The sequence below is a fragment of the Apis mellifera genome, linkage group LG10, assembly GCF_003254395.2.
Source record: "Apis mellifera strain DH4 linkage group LG10, Amel_HAv3.1, whole genome shotgun sequence".
Lineage (NCBI taxonomy): Eukaryota > Metazoa > Arthropoda > Insecta > Hymenoptera > Apidae > Apis > Apis mellifera.
In genome coordinates, this window is record NC_037647.1 from 6,101,859 (window position 1) to 6,124,934 (window position 23,076).

Here is a 23,076-nt window from a genome sequence, read left to right on the forward strand (position 1 = left end):
AAGAGAGGATGTCAAAGTCGTCTAACCGATCCTTCCTGTCGACCTCTATGAGTATCGATTTTCGAACACCTCTTCTCCCTTCGTTGTATGTAGATCACCGTCGGATGGAATAAACGTGGAAATAATACGTGACGCGAGAGCTACTTTACGAAGGTATTGATTGCGATCAAGGAAGAAGGAAGGAATTTTTGAAAAGGAGGTTTCGAAGTGGAAGTTAAGTGATGTTAGATCGTTTTCGAGGAATATTTTTGTAACGATTCGTGTAATTAAAAAATTAGGATTTTAAAGGGAACGATTTAGAACGATTTATCGAAAGAGATTAGAAATATTCGATCGTCTCGAATTTTTACAAATAATTATATTTTTTGAGGAAAAAAGAATGATATAAATACATTTGCAATCGTTATTATTGTGATAAAAAAAAAATTCAGGGAGTTAGAAAATTTCTCTGAATAAGAAATAATTTTCGAAAGCAACGACTAATTAATTATCTATACTTTATTTTTATATATATTTTAAATTTATATTCTTTTATAAAACGATTATTTATGCAACGATTTAATAAACGTTATAAACGTTACATTAAATGTTGCAATGTATTTTTTTCTTTTTTTCTTTTCACGCGGATTATTAAAAAATACAGATGCGTATACCAGAGGGAATTATCAGTTAATAATATTTACAATATGTGAGAGGCGAAATCTATTCTTATTATTATTGTAGCGCGACCGCCACGCGTCCGAATTTCCATTCTTCTCTCGCGAATCGTCGAACGAAGCGGACGCGTTTATACGAGCGGGCCAATTCTGTTATAAAATTTCATTGCTGTTATCGATATTTGTGAATTGCTTGGAATGCAGTCGATGCGACGTGTAACACGCGTAAACATTTAGACATCGAACAAGAATCTTATTATTCTTTTATACTTTTTGTAATTACGGTATAAGTAAATCTTAGGAAAAGCGTGAAAAATAAGTAACAATTTTTTCTTCGACAAAAATTATACATCTCGCATGATCGTCTACAATTTAACGACAACTTGAGTACGATAAAATTTTATTCTTATTTTATTTACTTATTTTCACGCATAGAGTAAAGAAAGATTCGTTCAATCGATCTATCATTATTCAAGAATCAGTGAATTTCAATTAGTTCAAGAATTTTTCGATCGTAATTTATTGTCCCTTTCGTTTTTTATTTTTTTCATCATAAACCATCCCTCTCCTCGAAACATCACGAATATACATTCTTTGTTAAGAATCCCCCAATAAATTAAAAAATCTTCTTTCTATAATTCAACTCGAATATTTGATTTTCATGATATTATCTGCCTTTCGAGTTTAATTTTTTGTAATTCATCCGAAAATTTTACTCCTCTCTTTTCTTTTTTCTCACCATAAACCATCCACGCTTCCTCGAAACACGCTCCTCGTAAAGAGTCCAGCCAATAATATAAAATTGTCGCAAGCACGATAAATCGACGAGCGAAGGTTTTACCGCGAAATTAAAAAGCTGGTCGAAGGTTAAACGACCTGGTTGAAATGAAACAGTGTATCGCGTGCTACGTTAGATAGTAAAGCTCCCTCCCTCCCTCTCGTTGAAACGATACAACACACTCCTCCTCCTCTTCCTCCTCCTCCCTTGCCCCCATTTCCTCCCTTTTTTTTCAATGAAGATTAACGCTACACTTTGCTTTTCCATGGAAATTATGTATCTCGCGTTACGTTATCCCTTTGGCTTTTCAACCCTCTCCCCTTTTTTCTTCTTTTCTTCTTCTTTTTTTTAATACGGCGTCCATTTCTTCTTCTTCTCCTCCTCCTTCTTCTGAGTATTCATCGTCGATGGTATAACGCGAAATGCGGAAACGTATTATCATTATTGCCCCGCGGAACATAGAACGGCAATTATAATTAGGTCGGGCGGCGATGATAAGCCTTCTGGGAATGCGTGACTCTTGATAAAGTTGGTGACATTTTTCCCTTACTCACGAAACACTTGGCGTACGCGAAACAAAAGGGCATTCCACGTTTATTTATTAACGCGACGATTCTTTCTTTCTTTCTTTCTTTTTTATCGGCGACCCGGCGATATTTATTTTTTTTTTCTTTCCCTTTTAAAAATACAAGTAGAAAAGATAAAGTAAAATTTAAGAAGGAATTTTCCTATTCATCCTCGAATCGTTATAAAAGGAAATCAATCGCTATTATCTATATACTATCTCTTTATTCATTGCTGTATTCGATATATATATGTGTATATACATACACATCGATAAACCGATCGCCACGTTTAGCTTCGACAATGGAAACTCCATACGGACCGATACGTTTATCGAAATGTTTGCTACGCGTGTTATGAATATGTATCGACAAAAAAATCGGCCTCGGATAATTTATAGCCAATTGTGCCAACTTGCTCATGAATTTATTCAACAGTGGCTCTCGGTAATCCGCTTTCTATAAGTTGTGCCGATCCCGAGTTGTTGTTGCTCGCCACAGTTTTTTATTTTTCACCCCTCTTTCTTGCCCTCGATACGACGCGGAACAATGCGGAAACGCGAGGCTCTAGCACGCGTCTCGTTTCAGCCTTCGCTTTCCTCGCTGATTTATAATCGTATTTGGAAGACGTATGTCTCTAATTTAAAAGGAACGCAATTCGCGAAAGACGAGGATGTCTGTCAATGAAGATTTTGAGGAAAGAGAGAGAGAAATTGTTTCAAGAGTTTGGCATGATATAATGATTTATGAATAGAATTTCGAAGAATCAAAGAATTCCCTTATTTTCGTGAATGAGATAGAACGTGTCTGTCTTAAAAAATTCTTTATCGAATACAAATTATTATCGATCTTATCTCGAAAATATCGTCTCCTCGATTTAATTCGAGGTGCACACGCGCTCCTTAAAGCAAAAAAAGAAGAGAAAAGTCGAAGAAATATTTCACTGCTCGCATACCGAACATTCAATTTGCCTGCCTTCCACTTTTACTCACCGTGCTGCGCCATTCATTCGGCTCCCGGCCGTATAATCGCTGAAGGGAGGAAAGGTCAGAGGTTTTCCTTCGCAAAGATCCCCCCTCCTTTCAAGTTGCTGTTCTTTTCGTGGAAGCAACGGTCTTCCAATCAAAGGCACGTCAAGGTGGTTGACAAAGGGCGGGCATAATTCACGGGGCCCCGCGTATTGGGCAGCGGCCGATCTTTGGCTGGAGAACTGTTGTGTTGCGTCGCGTCGCGTTGCATCGAACGCAAGGAAGATAAGAAAACGGCAGGAGAGAGAGAGAGCTAGCCGCGGCACTTGCCAACCTTGTGAAATATGCACCCATATATCAATGGCGCGCATATCAATTGCCACCACTGCCAACTGGCCACGACTATAAAGGCCGGGGCCAACTGCGCTCGAACGGCGTGGAATCGAGGGCGGGGGAGGGGACTCTCGGGGGGTCCTACCTACCTCCGTGCCAACGAGGGCCCCGCAAGCCTGTTATTCGATCGGCCTTTATTAGCCATAAATTCGATATGATACGCGAGGAATATGATAATGGCCATCAGGTCGCGCGGAATCGTGGTGGAAGGAAACGATTTTTGAAAGAGGTGCTCCGCGGCCAGGGTGAAATTTGTTGGCGTGGGTTGGTTTGGGAAGGGGGTCCTTCTTTTTTTTTTTTCTTGCTAAATTATGTACAGACAGGAAAAAGTAAAACAATAGAAAACAATATATTGGATTGGCAACTAAGTAATTGCGGATTTTTTTTAGAAAATCAAAGACAATTTTTTCATGGAACTAAATAACTTTATTCTGTAATGCGTTGCCCATTTTGATCAATGATCTTTTGCTATCTTTCAGGCAGCATCGTAATCCCACGTTCATAAAACTTGTGGTTTTTATTAGCAAAAAACTGAATCAGATACGATTTGATATCATCATCGTTATTGAAATTTTTACCATTCAAGGAGTTTTGTGAAGATCGAAACAAAAAGTAATCGGATGATGCAAGGTCAGGACTATATGGTGGATGTGGCAAAATATCCCAACCAAGCTCCAATAATTTTTGTCGAGTGACCAAAGATGTGTGTGGCCTTGCATCGTCATGATGGACTACAACACCTTTTCGATTTGTCAATTCGGGCCGCTTTTCTTCAACTGCATTGTTTAATTTCGTTAGTTGTTCAATGTAGACGACAGAATTGATCGTTCGGTTGGATGGTAAGAGTTCAAAATAGACAATTCCTTTGTAATCCCACCAAACTGATAACAAAATCTTCTTTCGACGAATACCAGCTTTTGATGTTGTTCGAGCTGGTTCACGTGGCCTGCTCCACGATCTTTTCCGCTTGATATTGTTGTAAACAACCCATTTTTCATTGCCAGTTATCGGTCGTTTTAAAAATGGATCATTTTCATTACGTTTCTTTAGCAAATCGCAGCTGTTAATGCGTTGCGTTAAATGCTTTTCTTTCAGTTCGTGAGGAACCCATGTATCGAGTTTTTGAACATAGCCAAGTTGTTTTAAATGGTTTTCAATGCATGTATGCGATACACGAAGCTTCTCTGCAATCTCACGAGTTGTACTGTGACGATTCGAATCGATTATTGCTTTGATCAGGTCGTCATCAACTTCAACTGAAATCCTCAATTACTTAATTACCATTGTTGTATTTAATACGAAAGGAGGAGATATCGGGCTTCGTGAATGATTTATTTATTTTTTTGATAAAATATCGTTTATGGTTGAGAGGATTTTTGGAGAGATTAAAAAAAAAAAAGGAGAATAAATCTACTTTCTTCCCCGAGATGGGAATTTGATTCACACCGTTCGTTTGAACGTTGCAACGTCAGATACCGCGGAAGCTGATCGAGTCCCCCGGGCTGCTTATGACTCTTCAAGTAATACGAGTTTCACTCGGAGTTAACTTAATTAATGGAAACACTAATTAAAATTTAGTTTCAATAGCGGCTCTCGTAATTGGCCATCGTTGAATTTCCCCGCCACATTCCACTAATAAGAGGTCGCGTTTAAATAAGTGGATTTAATCAACAAGAGTTCGGTTAATAAACTCGATCGACCGAAATTCCATTCCATTCCATTCCACAGCCTCCCTTCCTCTCTCCCCCAATTACCGATCCGCTACAACCGTTCCCAATATCTCTGACATTCTTCTTCACGATTCGTTCCCCGAGAAATTTGACGAAATTTCGCGTCGAATCGAATCTTGGTGCCGCCTCGACGATTCACCGTTTAACGCTCGTGTTTAACGCTCGAAAAGGCATCGCGAGTGCTTGGCCGCGAACAACGAACAACGACTCGCTCGCATTATACCCTCCCCCGTTTATCATATACCAGAAGTTGGTTAAATTGAATTAACGATATAATAATTTAAAGCGGGAGAGCGAGCGAGAACCACCTCCCCTCCCCCCTTCTCTCTTCCCTCAGATTACAAAATTGCAGTAAACGGTTAAGCTGCCGCGCGTAAAGTTTCCAGCAAAACTTTTCGAGAGGAGCTTAATTAGCATGGGAGCGAACTCTCGAAGCGAGTCATGCCGTGGAGCGCTAAAACGGCCCTAAATACATTCGTGCGAGTTGACGCGGAAAGGTTGTTGGCGAGGGGGGGGGGGGAGAGGGGGGGGGTCAAACGCGTTGGTGGAGACACCGCCGATGGATGATGAAAGAGCGGAGTTGGAAAAGTGTTGGCCGGTGAAAACTGGAAATGGCGCGTGGACGGGAAGAGGGATGAGAGGAAGGAGAGATACCCTTTTTTTTTTTTTTTTGGATATACGTTATGTCGCTTCTTTTCTCTTCTTTTTTCCTTTCGGCAAAGGGAAGCCAGAGTTTCCTTTCCTTTCTTCTCGGCGAAGAGGAGAGTGGGTGGACGAAATAACTTAACGAACGGTATCTTCTATTCCATTCCTTTTTTATTTTCCTTTTTTTAATATATATATATATACATATATCAAATCGAGTTCTATAATTAATTTTTCAAGTGTTTAGCTACTTCTCGCTCTCTCCTGTTCTTTCTTGCTTTCTTCGTCCCTTTTTGGTTCGAGATTTCGATACTATTTTTTGTTTCATTTCGATCAAACGTTCGACTCTTCCAATAGAATATATATATATATATCAAATCGAGTTTTACGATTAATTTTACGATTAACTTTTCTCAAGTTGCTTGTACGATCGATAAATCGCGTAATTGATACGAGATGTTTACAATTAGCTATTTCCCTTTCTTTCTTCCTTTCTTCGAATCCCTTTTCGAGATTTCGATATCATTTTTTCTTTCATTTCGATCAAACGTTCGATTCTTCCAGTAGAAATAATATATATATATATATATCAAATCAAGTTCTATAATTAATTTTAATCATCAAGTTGCTTGTATTGATCGATAAATCGCGTAAAATAATTGATACGAGGTGTTTACAACTAGCTACTTTTCGCTTTCTCTCGTTCTTTCTTCCTTTCTTCGAATCCCTTTTCGATTCGAGATTTCGATATTACTTTTCATACTTTCGATCAAATGTTCGACTCTTCCAATAAAAACAATACATATATATATATATATATATATATATATATATATATATTAAATCGAGTTCTATAATTAATTTTTCAAGTGTTTAGCTACTTCTCGCTCTCTCCTGTTCTTTCTTGCTTTCTTCGTCCCTTTTCGATCTGAGATTTCGATATCATTTTTCGTTTCATTTCGATCAAACATTCGATTCTTCCAATGGAAACAATATATATATGTATATATTAAATCGAGTTCTATGATTAGTTTCTCGCTTGTACGATCGATAAATCGCATAATTGATACAAGATGTTTACAATTAGCTATCTTCCTTTCTTTCTTCCTTTCTTCGAATCCCTTTTCGATTCGAGATTTCGATATTATTTTTTGTTTCATTTCGATCAAACGTTCGACTGTTCCAATGAAAACAATATATATATATATCAAATCGAGTTCTATAATTAATTTTTCAAGTGTTTAGCTACTTCTCGCTGTTCTTTCTTGCTTTCTTCGAATCCCTTTTTGATCCGAGATTTCGATATTATTTTTTCTTTCATTTCGATCAAACGTTCGACTCTTCCAATGGAATATATATATATATCAAATCGAGTTTTACGATTAATTTTACGATTAACTTTTCTCAAGTTGCTTGTACGATCGATAAATCGCGTAATTGATATGAGATGTTTACAATTAGTGCTTTTCGCTCTATCCTTTTTTCCTTTCTTCGTCCCTTTTCGATTCGAGATTTCGATATCATTTTTTTCCTTTCATTTCGACTCTTCCAATGAAAACAATGTATATATATATATACATATATCAAATCGAGTTCTATAATTAATTTTTCAAGTGTTTAGCTACTTCTCGCTCTCTCCTGTTCTTTCTTGCTTTCCTCGTCCCTTTTCGACATTTCGATATCATTTTTCACACTTTCGATCAAACGTTCGACTCTTCCAATGGAAACAATATATATATATATATATATATATATATATATATATATATATATATATATATATCAAGTCAAGTTCTATAATTAATTTTAATCATCAAGTTGCTTATATGATCGATAAATCGCCTAAAATAATTGACGAGGTGTTTACAACTAGCTATTTTTCGCTTTCTCTTGTTCTTTCTTGCTTTTTTCGAACCTTTTTGATTCGAGATTTCGATATCACTTTTCATACTTTCGATCAAACGTTGTTCGACTCTTCCAATGGAATACATATATATATCAAACGGAGTTTTACGATTAATTTCTCAAGTGGCTCGATCGATCGATCGAAATCCGAGGTATAAATCGGCGCGATTTTACACGGGCGATAAATCGGGAATCGCGTAATTGATACGAGGCGTTTACAATGGCAGGGAGGCTCGACAATGCTCGAACGTCGGAATCGTGGTCGAAAGGAGGACTCGGCGGGAGGAACGGTTTCCGGGGGGAGGGCGCGAAGTTTGTATTGGTGCAAGGACGCGGAAACAAGGACACGGGTGGTCCTCGGGTGGTCGACGACGAGAGGAGGCTGCCTGCCTGCCTGCCTGCCTATCCATCCCTCTCTCCCTCCCCCCCGCATGCAACAATGGCCCGGGTCGGCGGACTGCAACAATGCTCCACGCCCCCGCCACTTTGGTTAATTAATTGCCGGCCTCTTTGTTGACGAACGTATGCCGACACCGATCCCCCATATTCCCCGGCTTTCCGCCCGAATTAATTAACAACAATTCGCCGAAAAGTGGTTAATTTTCGACATTGTTGCCCCCCTTACACCCGTGTGCAATTTCCATTTCCGCCGGATCCCGGGGACGGAGAAAAGTAATTACGTAATACATCGCGTCCGATCCGCTATTAATTCGCGATAAATCCTCGTCGATTCAATAATCGCGTAAATCCGCCGATTCTCTCGACCAGAAAAGGAGGAGGATAATTGTGGAGGAAATTTTCCTTGTAATTTTCTTGCAATTGGTAATGTGGTTAACCGGTGGAATAATAGCGAGAATAATTGGGTCGAAATTTAGGGTAAGTTCAAGCGAAAGTTTCTTTTTCCATAGAGTTTTTGAATGAAATTGAAGTTTTGTTTATTTTAACAAAATTATATCAAAGGGGTTGAACGAAAGAATCGTGTATTAACGTGGTTAAAAAAATTATGGTTTTGAAGGGAACGATTTTGAACGATTTATCGAAAGAGATTGCGAACGTTCGATCGTCTCGAATTTTTAAAATTGTATTTTTTGAGGAAGAAAGGAGTGGAAGTTAAGTAATGTTAGATCGTTTTCGAGGAATATCGAATATTTCTGTAACGATTCGTGTAATTAAAAAATTAGGATTTTAAAGGGAACGATTTAGAACGATTTATCGAAAGAGATTATAAATATTCGATCGTCTCGAATTTTTACAAATAATTATATTTTTTGAGAAAGAAAGAATGATATAAATACATTTGCAATCGTTATTATTGTGATACAAAAAAAAATTCAGGGAGTTAGAAAATTTCTCTGAATCGTAGGAGAAATAATTTTCGAAAGCAATGATTAATTAATTATCTGTACTTTATTTTTATATATATTCTAAATTTATATTCTTTTATAAAACGATTATTTATGCAACGATTTAATAAACGTTATAAACGTTAACATTAAATGTTGCAATGTATTTTCTTCTTTTTTTCTTTTTACGCGGATTATTAAAAAATACAGATGGGTATACCAGAGGGAATTATCAGTTAATAATATTTACAATATGTGAGAGAAGAAATCTATTCTTATTATTATTGTAGCGCGACCGCCACGCGCCCGAATTTCCATTCTTCTCTCGCGAATCGTCGAACAAAGCGGACGCGTTTATACGAGCGGGCCAATTCTGTTATAAAATTTCATTGCTGTTATCGATATTTGGTGAATTGCTTGGAATGCAGTCGATGCGACGTGTAACACGTGTAAACATTTAGACATCGAATTAGAATCTCATTATTTTTTTATACTTTTTGTAATTACGGTACAAGTAAATCTTAGGAAAAGCGTGAAAAATAAGTAACAATTTTTTCTTCGACAAAAATTATACATCTAACATGATCGTCTACAATTTAACGACAACTTGAGTACGATAAAATTTTATTCTTATTTTATTTACTTATTTTCACGCATAGAAAAAAAGATTCGTTCAATCAATCGTCCATTATTCAAGAATCAATGAATTTCAATTAGTTCAAGAATTTTTCGATCGTAATCCTCCCTTTCGTTTTTTATTTTTTTCATCATAAACCATCCTTCTCCTCGAAACACCACGAATATACACTCTTTGTTAAGAATTCCCCAATAAATTAAAAAATCTTCTTTTTATAATTCAACTCAAATATTTGATTTTCATGATATTTCTATTTGCATTTCGAATTTAATTTTTGATTGATAAAGATAGAAAAATTGTGAAATCAAAACAGAGATTTTAGATTTTTATATATTTTTTTTTTTATAAATTTTCTTCCAAAAAGATTTCCAACGTTACGGCTCTCGTCTCATAGCGATTCCATAATATTTTATGAATCCCAAGTTTATAGAAAACGAAATGAAATTACGTACGAAATTTTCGACTCGACCGAAAGAACCAATCGACTTCGTTCTCATTGTTTAACGTTCTTCTGGTTAGCCTTGGCGAGAACATTTCTCAAAGGTGGTCGATACCACCCTCCCCCTCCCCCTTTTGGAGTGATCAATAATAGAAGAGACGGAACGAAACGTCGATTAAAACTAATTTAACCACGGACAATCGAGCCACGTAAAATTCGCCTGAGGATATGAAACGGGGGCGACAGACCGCCCCTGTAAAAAGGAAACTCCCGATCGGGGTGGTGGAAAAGTAAGCAAAGATGAAATCGAACGTGGAGAAAGAAGATATTTCTCCGCTCTTCGATTTCTTTCCCCCTTTCTCGTTGGAATGAGATCTTGCTAATGTACACTCCCGTCTGTAAGTCATTGGACGCTTAAAAATACATTTCAAGATGTGGATAAACGTTATATATATATATATATATATAATTATAACAATAAGATTTTAGGAATCGTTGCAAATAACGAGTGATTAATAATCTTGATAAATTTGTTTTAATCCATTATCGAAGACAGTTTAACGTTAGAAGAATTAAGAAAATACAATTCGAAAGATAAATAATTTAAAAAAATACCTGCAACGGATGCTGGTAATTTAACTAAATAAATTTTTGATTTATGTATAAAAAGTTATCTTCAACTACTACACTCTGTTCAACGTATAGATTCTTCGCAAGCCGAATTAAATATTTTAAAATTATCAAGCGTTCGATTACTCTTGGACGAGAGTGTAACTGTGAGGGAAGAAGAGAGGGAGGGGTGAGAAGAGCGGGCGAAAAAAGAAGAAATGTAATTACAACGGGGGGGAGGAATGATAATGAAGTTTACATTTTAATAACTCGCGGCCGCGCCGCCAGATGGTCCCCGATGCGATATTAATTTAACGCTTTTCCTCCATCCTCCATCGCCAGACCACCACCGTGTTGAGAAGAAGTTGAGAAGATCCTAACACGGGCTCTCATAAAGCAGAAACACGCGCGATGAAGAACGAAGCACGAGGGAGGAAGGAAGGTTGTGAGACAAGAAGAATGCACGAGGGAGGTGTTATTGCATTTCATGAAGAATGCAGTCCACACGACGTCATGATATATATATATATATATATGGCCTCCTTTCCCCTCCGAATATGGGTTGATTTATAACTTATGAATCCGTCCAGCAACTGTCCGCTGTGTATTTACTTTCTTTCGCTTCTCTTATTTTCCATCCTCGTATTTTTGCCTTCGTTCGATTCATTTGCACGTTTTTTTTCTTCCTCGAGTTAAATAGAATCGAGATTTTGTTTCATAAAAATCGATCCCATTAATTCTTGATCGATCATAAAATATTTAATACCGATTTCTCTATTCCCTTTACTATCCTTTCCCCTTGGAGAATTTGCAACAAAAATTCTAATCCCATACGACGTAATGGCTTTCAACAGCACGTATAAATATCGCATATACGCATTCATTATTATCAAGGCGATATATTTCGTCGTTAAATAGAATTTCTATCAAGAAATTGAAGTTCTATCAAGTTTTACAAGATACTTTTATTTATTTCAAGCGACTGTATTTCAATTCGCAACTGTATCCACCTGTGAAACATTGGCACGAGATAACGAGACAGATTTACAGACCATCTTCCCCCCTCTCCTCTTCCTTTAACGGCCTACGAATTAGAATTACTACGAGCTAAAGCTAAAACTTTCGCGAAATATACCCGTTAAGGGGTAGGGTAACAAGGCTCGATGAAAAATTGCCCTTATTCTGTATCGGTTACGTTGGCATTCTACCCCGTAGCGATGGTTTCTAAGGTTACGGGGAGGAATGGTATTTCTAGATGGATCGGTGGGATAAGAGTTAATTAAGCGCCGTTAAAGAGCGCATCGTGGATGAAAAAGGGGCCAAGGATTTTTCCCTTCGCATACCTTCCTTCCCATCTCTCGCTCCCAATTTTAAAATCATTTCACAGGAGTTTCACGCGATGGAATTCTACGATATATTATTCTCCTCGCGACAAACGTTAACGAGGATGGCACAGAAGGTTTCCCTCTATCGGAGGTTCGAATCTGACGAAGATATGTATCGATATTCGAAGTTTTTCTCCCGCGATATTTTCGAAACAACGATTTCTACTTCTGTATAAAATAGTAGAAATTGGAAAATTATCGATTATGGCAAGTCTCTTTTCATTACTAGATTCACTACTTTAAATAGTTTTTTACAATTTCATGGATCGATTTTCGAGCGCGAAAAATTGGATGATATTCTTTTTAATATCTCGATTTCTTCCGAAGCTATGAATTCCAGCTTCGAATCTATTCTTGGAATATTGTTCGATGCTTGTGAAAGTTTCCAAGTAACCTTATCTTCTCCTTTTTTTTACAAGAAATGAAAAGTTAACGGAGACGATACGATTCTGGCAAAAGGATACGTTTCACCTCGTTCGGATAAAGCCGCGTTTTGCAAACAATATCTTTCCTCGAAGCTGTTTCGCAGAAATTGCAACTGCGAACCCGAACTCGACCCGGTACGGGAACTCAGTTTGCAAACTCTCTATCTATCCTCGACTTAAGTTCTTGGACACACGATATCCGCGCCTTTCTCGAAACTTGCCCCCCTCCCCCGCCGCGGAAACGAAATCAAATTGATCGGAGAAGGAGTCATACGTTCGCGAATCGGTCGCACCTGTTCTTCGAAAACTTCTCTTCGTCGAATTCCACTCGGAACGAGAATCGAAACACGGGGGTATCTAGAAACGAGTTAAACCGAGGAACAGTCATTCCAATTTTACATGAATATATCTTTCGTTCGAAATTTTTACAATTTCTCTCGTATTTATTGAATATCCTAACTGAAAGCGATGACAATTATTATACCGAATATATAGGGTGTCTTAAAATTAACGCAAGATTTGAATTAAATGTAAAAGAGAGTTTTTAATGTTTAGATATTTATTTTTTACTCACTCTTTCGTCAAAATTTTTCGTCACCTTTCTGCATAATTGTGGCTGAATTTCGTTGATTTAATTTCTCTTGTAATGCACGTATGGTTGTGGGATTGTCGACATAGACTTTTGACTTCAAATAATTCCATAAGAAGAAATCTAATGGTGTTAAATCACATGAGAGAGTACGATCAGGAAATGTCTCGTGCAATTGAATTGTTTCATTGGCATCGTCTTAAAACCACATATTGGTCACATCAATGTTATCCAATTTCGGCAGAAAGAACTGTGTTATTATATCGCGATATCGAGCACCATTAATGTTGCTGCTTGACCAGTCTCATTCTCGAAAAAGTATGGTTCTCCTGCCCAAAATCCGCACCAAACAATGATACATTCTGGGTGCATTTGTTTTTCCCTAATCACGTGGGTTCTCCTCATCCCAAACACGGCAATTTTGACGATTAACAAAGCCATCAAAGTGAAAATGTGCTTCATCAAATTTTCATTATTTTTAAAATATTGTTCAATAATGAAGACGTGTTGCTGTATCATATAACGCTCCATTTTTACTAAACTCTCAGCTGTCAAACTGTTCTTTTTTCAGGGTTGCCAACAACTTGATGCAAATTCAAATCTTGTTAATTTTGGGACACCCTATATATACGAAAGAAAAGTTTATTTTAGAATCAATCTCTAGGATAAATTATACAAAATTATATAAAAAATTCACTCGATCATTATATATTTATATCCGTGAACGGCGTTAATGAAAGAAGGAATTTGTACGCAAAATAGGACCGAAAAGTTTAATTACGACGTTATCCAAAAAAAAAAAAAACAATTATTTCACCATGCGCGATGGTGGAAGCCAGTGTGTCGAGGATGTTGGACGTTGGTTGGAGCTGGTTCGAGCTACGCGACACGAAGGCCGGAATCCGGTCAGCTGAAAAATTCATATCCGCGCTATTAACGGGCCGGAAACTGAATATGCCATATTGGTTTTCTGCATCACGCGCGCCAGGGGAAACAAATCTGTGCCCTGTGCAAACACAGTGCGCACACAGCTGTTTTGATTTTTCATCCACCCTATCTTTTCGCGCGCTTTATTTTCAGAGACGAGTGTATATAGAGGTGTACGCGGCTCGATAATAATAAGCGAGAGGAATCGTTGTACCGTGCGTGTATGTACAATCAATCCGGGAACGATAACGATTGGGGGATTGAAACGTTCGTGGAACAAAGGATTAATTGTTTTTAATTTTTTTTTTGTTTCGTTTTTTAAAAGAATTACCCGAGAATCGTTTTTTCCCCCCTTCCTTCTTGTTGTTTAATTAAACAGATTTTGGTTGCGAATTTTGAATTAGATTTAAAAAAAATTGTTGCTTATTCGACTCTTAGGCAATTAGGATTTATAATAAGAATATTATCAATTGGTTCAACCGAATTAGTATTTTTACATTTATTTATTCGTGCAATATTTAAATCATTAATATTTATGTGTGTTGGTAGATATATACATTATATATATATAGTAATCAAGATATTCGTATATATTATGGAACATATTATATTTATCCATTAAAAAGAATAATTTTAATTTTTTCAATTTTAAGATTATCTCTCTAAATGTTTCGAAAATATTTCGACGCGATAAAAAGTCATGGAATTCCGTCTTGTGTTCGAACGAATCGAAAAAATATTTCAAAATAGATAAATAAACCGTCAAACTGACGGATCGATCGATCGCGTTCGTGTCGAGTCCAAAAAAAAAAAAAAGAAAAACGAATACACGCATAGATGTCGCAACTCGATATCGATAGTTTCGAGCACCTCTTATCGGTGCTCTCGTCCTACGCGGTTTCTCCTTCGCAACCTGCCGCTGAGAATTCCGTTTCGCGATCAAGAGTACGGCCGATCTACACGCACGAGTTACACGCGCGAGGAGGAGGGAATAACAATGATCGCATTGATCGCGAGGATCGTGAAAAACACTGGTCGGTCGTGGGCGTTGTCGGGTGATTTATGCGTCTGGTCGACAGGTAGCCCTCGTCTCTTCAACGCAATCTCCATCTCCACGAGATATGTAAAAATCGGGATCAATCTTATTAATACATTTCGAAAGTTCGAAAAGTTTTGCGAAGATCGTTGACCACGTTTCATCGAGCTACGAATACTTTAAATTCTCCTCTAAAAACGAAATGGATAGCGATAACGCCGATCCATCCGTCATCGCCGATCCATCCAACCTTCGCACACTTCGCAATCGCTCCTCCGGTTAAATATAGCCGGCCTTCGCCGTTATCGGGGCGAATAACAATAAGCGGCGTCGATTACGGAACGGGATCTATGCTAATCGCGAGCAACGGGATCTCTGTCGTGCGAAAATAGTCCGCGATCAAATATAATCCTTCCCTGCCTAATTTTGCCCGCCGTGGCCCAATTTCCCTTCGATCGAGCGACGAGGATGGGTCAAGGTCTCTCCCTCTCTCTCTCTCTCTCTCTTTCTCTCTGGACAGAAAGGATCCACTGTTTCCGCGCAGGAGTTATCCTTGGGGTTATCCTGAGGCGATAGGGTTCGGATTTGGCGAGAGGAGGAGCGAAATTGCCGTTCCGAGAAACGAGTGCACGGGGAAAAAAGGGGAAGGGAGGGAGAGAACGTTACAACAACGATCGCATTCATCGCGTTAAACGCGCAGTCAGCGGCCGAGTTGGCTGCCAACGGGTGATTGGTAGAAGAAAGTGATTCTGACACTCGGAGCTCCGTTCGAGGAGCTGTTGAAAATCGTCAACCGTTTCATTGAGAGGGATCTTGCAAGAGAAAGAGAGATTTATTCGATTCTTCTTCTTCTTATTCTCTTCTCTTCTCTTTCTGGACGATGTATATTTTATTTTGGAATTTTCTTCCAGAGGATATAAACTCGTTTCTTTTTTTTATACAAGATGGTTGTATTAGAACAATGATAAAATATTGCTCGGATTATATTATCGATGCAAGCGTGATTTCGTTAAATTATAAAGAGAGAAAAAAAAAGGAGAAGAGAGAAATGAAAATTAAATTGAATTTTGTATCTCCGTTAGCTTCTCTTATCTTCGTTTATCTAACAAAACTATTTCCATCCGTCGAATCCGGAATTTTAAACAATTTGGGGATAGAAATACCGGTGGTTATAAGAGGATTGCTTCCAAAAAAAGAAAAAAGAGAAAAGAAAGAAAAAAGGAGGAACGTAAATCTCGCGGTAAAAAGGGTTTTGAAAGTAAACCCCCCCCCGTCGCCTAAACCGGAGGCAAACGCAATTTGTTGCGGATCTAGTGGGTCGCGTGGAATTTTATCAGCTCGCCAGCAGATTCTCGACACGATTTTTCTCTTTTCTTCTCTTTTTTTTTTTTTCCATCTTCGAAACGAATGGAGAAACCGATTTTGGATCTCTCTTGATCGGGAACAAACGATAACGCGGCGTGGTTTTATGAAGCATTTTACTGCTGGTACGTGTTTAGGAGCGATTGATCGACAACCGGTTCGATAAAACAACCTTTCTAATGAAATTTCCTCGCCACCATTGAATCCACGAGACCCATGATTTTCGAGGTGTAAAATGTATACTTCGTCGAAGGTATACCGTTTTTCCGTGAAAGCGAAACGATTCGAGGAAATCGCGTTGAAGGTTAAGGTTATCTCGTAGATATTTTGATTGGTCGATAGAACAGGAGAAAACTCTTGATTTTTCATCATCCTTCCTGATAATATTCTGATAAAAAGGAATTGCTCCGTCGCGCAACAATTATGCCATGCTCATATTCATACTCGCGCTTTATTTTCATTCGAAGAAGAAGAAGAAAATCTTCGAATGATCTCGTCAAAATTCGATATTTCTTTGATTTTTATTCCATCTCGACAAATATTATTATAATCCGATATTATTATCGATTACATTGGAATTTTAACAAAGGAAGTCGACATCTTCGAATGATCTCGTCAAAATTCGATATTTCTTTGATTTTTATTCCATCTCGAGAAATATTATTATAATTCAATATTATTATTGATTTACATTGGAATTTTAACAAAGGAAGTCAATATCTTCGAATGATTTCATAAAAATTCGATATTTCTTTGATTTTTATCCCATCTCGAGAAATATCTCCGATTTTATTATCGATTATTTATTATCGGAATTTTAACAAAAAAAATCAATATCTTCGAATGATCTCATCAAAATTCGATATTTCTTTGATTTTTATCGAAGAAAAATATCTCGATCGATATTATTATGGATTTATCAGAATTTTAACAAAGAAAGTCGGCATCTTTGAATGATCTCATCAAAATTCGACATTTCTTTAATTTTTATTCCATCTCGAGTAATATCTCCGATATTATTATTGATTTATATCGGAATTTTAACAAAGTCAACATCGAATGATCTCGTCAAAATTCGATATTTCTTTGATTTTTATCTCGATCGATATTATTATGGATTTATATCGGAATTTTAACAAAGAAAATCAGCATATTCAAATGATCTCATCAAAATTCGATATTTCTTTGATTTTTATCTCGAGAAATAACTCCAATATTATTATCGATTCGATTTACATCGGAATTTTAACAAAGTTAACATCGATCTCGTCAAAATTCGATATTTCTTTGATTTTTATCTCGATCGATATTATTATGGATTTACATCGGAATTTTAACAAAGTCAACATCGAACGATCTCGTGAAAATTCGACATTTCTTCGATTTTTATCCGGAGAAATCGAGAAATGTCTCGAATATTATTATCGATTTACATCGGAACGGAGCGAATAAATATGTATGGAAAAAAAATCTTGAGTATCGAATAGCGACGTGAACCGGTTTCGATCACGGGTATTTGGCGCGACATTAGTTAACAGCGTGGTTACAAGGTAATCTTGCGCAAGCCTCAATTAGTGGCTCGATGGCATGGGCCTGATAAGCCCGTAGGACAGATCGATCGGCCGATTTCCGCGCTCCCGCGTGGATTATTCGTATTTATAACGGCGATCGTTCATTCGCCGAGAACAATGGGTTTACGAACCGGTTGAGCCGATCTCTGGACACTTTGCGCTCCAGTGGACGCAACCGTCTCTCGAACAGGAAAAGAAGAAAAGGGAACGACCGATAAGAGAGGAAAATGCAATTTCACCCGCGAAAACGAGACGAAACGAATTACCCTCCCCTTGTATCGCTTATTGTATTGCATTATTTTTCTGGTAATTGCTTTTTATAATTGCTGCTCCCACCTTGCGCCCGAGCAAGGCAGCTGGATCGGGTGTGTTTATGGGGCAATTAATACCGGCTTGGTGGTAAATTGAAATGGTGGTGGATGTCGAAATAATTGTCGGAATAATAACGAGTTGTCCTGTCTCGTGTGTTTGTGTGTGTGGATAAGATACGTGGACGGACACGTGATCTCGAGTATCGATCTGGTTTGACCGGATCGAAGGAGAAAAACGGAAAGAGAGAGAGATGAAAAGATTTTTAAGGAAACGCTACGATTTCTTTCTTTCTTTCTTTCTTTTTTTCCATCGTTTCATCGAGAATAGAACGTGTTTTGACTCGAAGAGGGATTCTTTCTTGAGGAATCCCAGCGATGAAAGCGATTTCATTAACGAAAGTCACTCGGGGATAAGGAATTTCAGCAATGGGGGAGGGGATACTCGAATAATTACAGGGTGTTAATATAGAAACTAATTTCTCTAGAGGGGAAGGAAATTTTGAGAAGAGGATACGTGTAAGATGCAATTTTAATAACGATTTTAATATTCAGAGACACTAATTCGAAGGGACAGAATCTTGAAAGTTTAGAAAAAGTATCCATAATTCTCTCCAATATTTCATCTTCCAAGGAACTGGATCCTTCAATCCTTCAAAATAGAAGAAGAAGAGCAAAAAGAAGAGGAAATCAAAATTAAATAGATCTGAAGAGCGAAATCGATCCGTTTAACGAAGGACCTCGACCTTCTCGTGCCGTTAATTACAGTCTCTCTCGTCACACACGCGAGTTAAATAAAATTGGCCGCGTATAATTTTCACGAGGTATTTTATAACGCCACCTTGTATACGCAGTTCGACCGACACGATTCGCTCCCGTCCTGCCATTATCTATCTCGATAAAAAGTGTCCAAGGTGGCCGGGGACGGAGGACTTAATCGGCGGCGGGAAGAAGAGACGGGTGAAGAAGAAGGGCGAAATATCGGGAAAAAGTGTTTATCATAAGGGGCGGCCGCCACGAGAGGCCTCTTTATCGGGAGGGCGATACTTTTGTCGGAGGGACCATTAGCCATGAGGCAAGGTCAGGAAGGTGTAACTGTCGAAGCCGCGATAGCAAGAAACCACGTGTCTTATGCCGTTTGGTCACGGAACGTGATAATAATTTCTCGGCTCGGCTCGTGAAAGAGGAGGGTATAAATCCATAGATTTATACCAATTATAGTTGAATCAACTTCGTTCCAATATTTTTTAAATCGAGTAAATGAACAAATCTAAAAAATTAGTTAATATTTATGTAACATTAAATTTTTACAAATTATTTTTTAAAATCCTAAACATTAGATGTCTGAATTATAAGAGTTGATCTTTCAAATCAAATATAGTATATATATTTAATACTTGTAATGAGATTTAATTCCCCAAATAATACCAATAAAGTGATTCATAATCTATTTATTATTATAATTTATTAATTAAAATTAAAATTGATTGAAAAAAACCTCAAAAATTGAATTAAAGAAATGATTTTCGAGAGATATTGTTTCGTGGTGTTTTATTAGATTGTCCGAGTATTAAATTTTTATACGAGGAAGAAGATTGCATAAATTTAAGAAAAGTTTAAGAAAGGATAGTGAAAATCGTCATCTTTCGAATTACTTTGTCGTTTAATTGTTAGATTATTGGATTGGTTAAATTTTTATACAAGAAGAAGTGGAATATATATTTTGAATTTCGTAAAAACAACGAATTCGAAGGGACACTTGTATAAAATTGTATACAATTCGAATTTACAATACAGAATTGATAAAATCACGTATCAATCTGTGTACTCAGAATTGCAACAGATTGGACACTTTTTGTTTATCCAATTCTTTTACGAAATTTGCGAAATCCTTGGCGCGACAACCTGACAGATTCCACGTGTTACCCTTCTTCTCTCCGGGGAGAGGAAGAGGATTCAAAGGATGAGAGTTGAAAAAGAGAGAAAAGGAAAGGGGGGAGGAAGGGTTATTTGCTGCACGCCGTTGCAACGCTGCCATGGCGATATTAAACCCATATGATTTACAAGCGTGAAATTTGATTCGCTGGCGTGGAAACAACAGGCAATAATCAATTTCTCCGGGGCAACAAAAGATATGGCGTTTCATTATAAATTATTGGCAGCCCGTAACCCAAGGCGGACACATGGTGTGTGGATCCGCCAGAAAATCTCTCCCCCCTGCCATCGAACGTGAATTGTGATATTCCCGATGAAAGATGTTACCCTTGCGTCGCTTTTTCGAATTTCACGAGGATCGAAAGCTTGGAAAATTTCCCCTCCCCCCAACGCGAGATTACAAAACGGACATTTTCTCCTTTAATACCGTTGATCCTGTTTCTTTTCACGCGTGGGATGGGAAAACCGTGGCACAGATACATCATGAATCAATCTTATATTATCTGTGTATCCAGCATTATCGTTGGACACTTTTTTTTAAATTTATGAAAATTATTATAATTTGATTCTTTCGATGAATCTTGTTCTCTGCGAAAATTTAAAATATATTTTCTATAATAAAAAGAATGGTAAAATTATCATCCGCGAAAAGTTAAAGTTGGCAAATATTAGCTTGCTCGTTATCAAAGTGTAACATTAGATAACTTTAGAAAGTGTCCATAAAGGGAACACGTCATCGAGAGAAGTATTGTCGGATGACTCGTCTCGTAAATCACCTTGTCACCGTCGTGTTTCAAGGAAAAATTTCTACAATTCTCTCTCTCTCCCTCTTTATCTCTCTATGTATACACGAAGATCCAGAGAGAAGAAGATGAAGAAAAAGAGCGGACGACAAAATGGGACCGTAGTTCACCGTTCGAGAACACGTTTATAAGAAGGAAGGAAGAGGGCGGCAAAGATAAGCCGAAAACGCAAGGATCGATGATGTATGTTTGAGAAATGCAACGGAGGAATTAAGATTTACAACCGTCGTATAATAACCATTGTGCCACGGTTTCGTACGCTGTTTGCAACTAGGGTCACAACAATTTTAAGGAGATCCTTTTTTCCCCCCTCGAAGCGGAGAGGAACATAATAAAGCTCGTTTGCCCCTCGTGGTCGTAAATATTTATCGGTGGTGGAAAGAGTTATAACAACGAGGCAAAGAAAACGCTTTATTTACTCTGTGGCAAAGGGAGAGTTGCAAACGTGACTCGATTTACGGCTCTCTCTCGCGCGCGCCGATAATTCCTCGCCTCGTCCAATCTTTAAACATTTCCAAACGCGAAATTTCACCCTCAACATTCGAGCAATCTCTTTTTAAAAATCGCGAGGAATGGTTGTCAAGAAGGGTGGTAATAAGAAGAGGAAACGAAATCATCGCGATTAGAAATTGAATTGGTTAGAAATATCGATAATAATAATGGATCTTGAATAATTATCAGTTCGTCAATTTTGATGAAGTAAATCCAACACCAATAATTTTCTTTTCCTTGTATACCAATGATTGCTAAAATTGTTAAAATATAAGAAGAATTGGGATGACATTTAAGAATTAAAATCCTCGAGTCAATTATTTAACGAAGGGAGGAAAAATTCAATTCTTGAATGTTTTATCTTCAAAAAGTCTACATCCGGCGAGTTAAATAATTGGAGTTAAAATAAATTTCGTATTCGGTGGAAAAATCTCAATCTTCGAATCCCGTGTATTTTATGCATTATGATTTACCATCGAATCGAGCGTGAACCCGTGACCGATAAACCGAATTTTCCGACGAACAAAACCCGCCACGGCTTTCAGCTAGCTGCTGCTCGGAATCGTTTAACGTCACGTAACTAATCTCGACGGTTCGTCGTCGACGTGCTTTTCGATTACGTCCGCTATCGCCGCGTGCACGCGTTGAAAACGTTTGGCCGATCGTATCGATAATAATAATCGTGGGGAGGGAAAATCGCGGGAGCAGGGCGTGACCGTAAGCGTGCCAAGGTGATTCTCATTCCGTCCACGTTTGCCGTATGCGTCACATATAGAGAGACGGGATGGAAATCCGAGATATCGATTGAGATCGAGCGAAGTGGCTCGATCGAAGAAGAAAGAAAAATTACGGGCAATTATTTTGGAAAAAGTGTGTTTATACACAAGTGTGTGGGAGGAGTGTGATGTTTTTAGGAAGGATGGAGAGGCAAATGCGAAACAAGTTGGGCGATTATCGAAAAACCATTACGCGAATTAGGTGAATTAGATTGTTGTTGCATGTGAAACGAGACCGATTTCATAAATACGTAAAATTATCGAAATGTAGGATTAAATAATATTTGTATTGAATTATTAACTTCTTGTACAATTTATTTTATACAATTGGTAGAAATTTTCTCTCCCTTTATCTCTCTCGTTTCATCTAAAATCGCTGACAACAAGCTTAACGAAGTACCAATTTTTTTTTTTTCTTCACGTTTCGTTTCAACTTGTAAGAACGTTGGATCGAAAGATGTCGGTACGAATATATTAACACCTCTCCGTATGTACGGGATTCTGTTGGTTTGGTTTGTACGAAATGCACCCTTTCCACCGGTAAGCAGACGAACCCGTGATTTATAACTCTGGCTCCTCGTAAATATACAAGCGACAATATATCTTTCGAGGTTGTCGTGAGAGGCGAAGCGCGCTTTTCGAACCGAAAGGGAGTTTCCTTTTCCTTTCTCTCTCTCTCTCTCTCTCTCTCTCGTTCTCGCGGCTACTCGATTTTCTTCTTCTTTTTCCTTATCGCGCGTATCTCTTCCTCTTCTCACTCGATCGCGCGATGACTTACAGGATGGAACGCGAGGAACGCTC

At 37.8% G+C, this 23,076-nt stretch overlaps 1 long non-coding RNA gene across 1 annotated transcript in view; it reads left to right on the top strand.

Moving 5' to 3' along the window:
• The window catches only part of LOC102655698, a 48,885-nt gene that overhangs the window by 24,305 nt on the left and 1,504 nt on the right, over window positions 1–23,076 (top strand). The window lies entirely within an intron of this gene.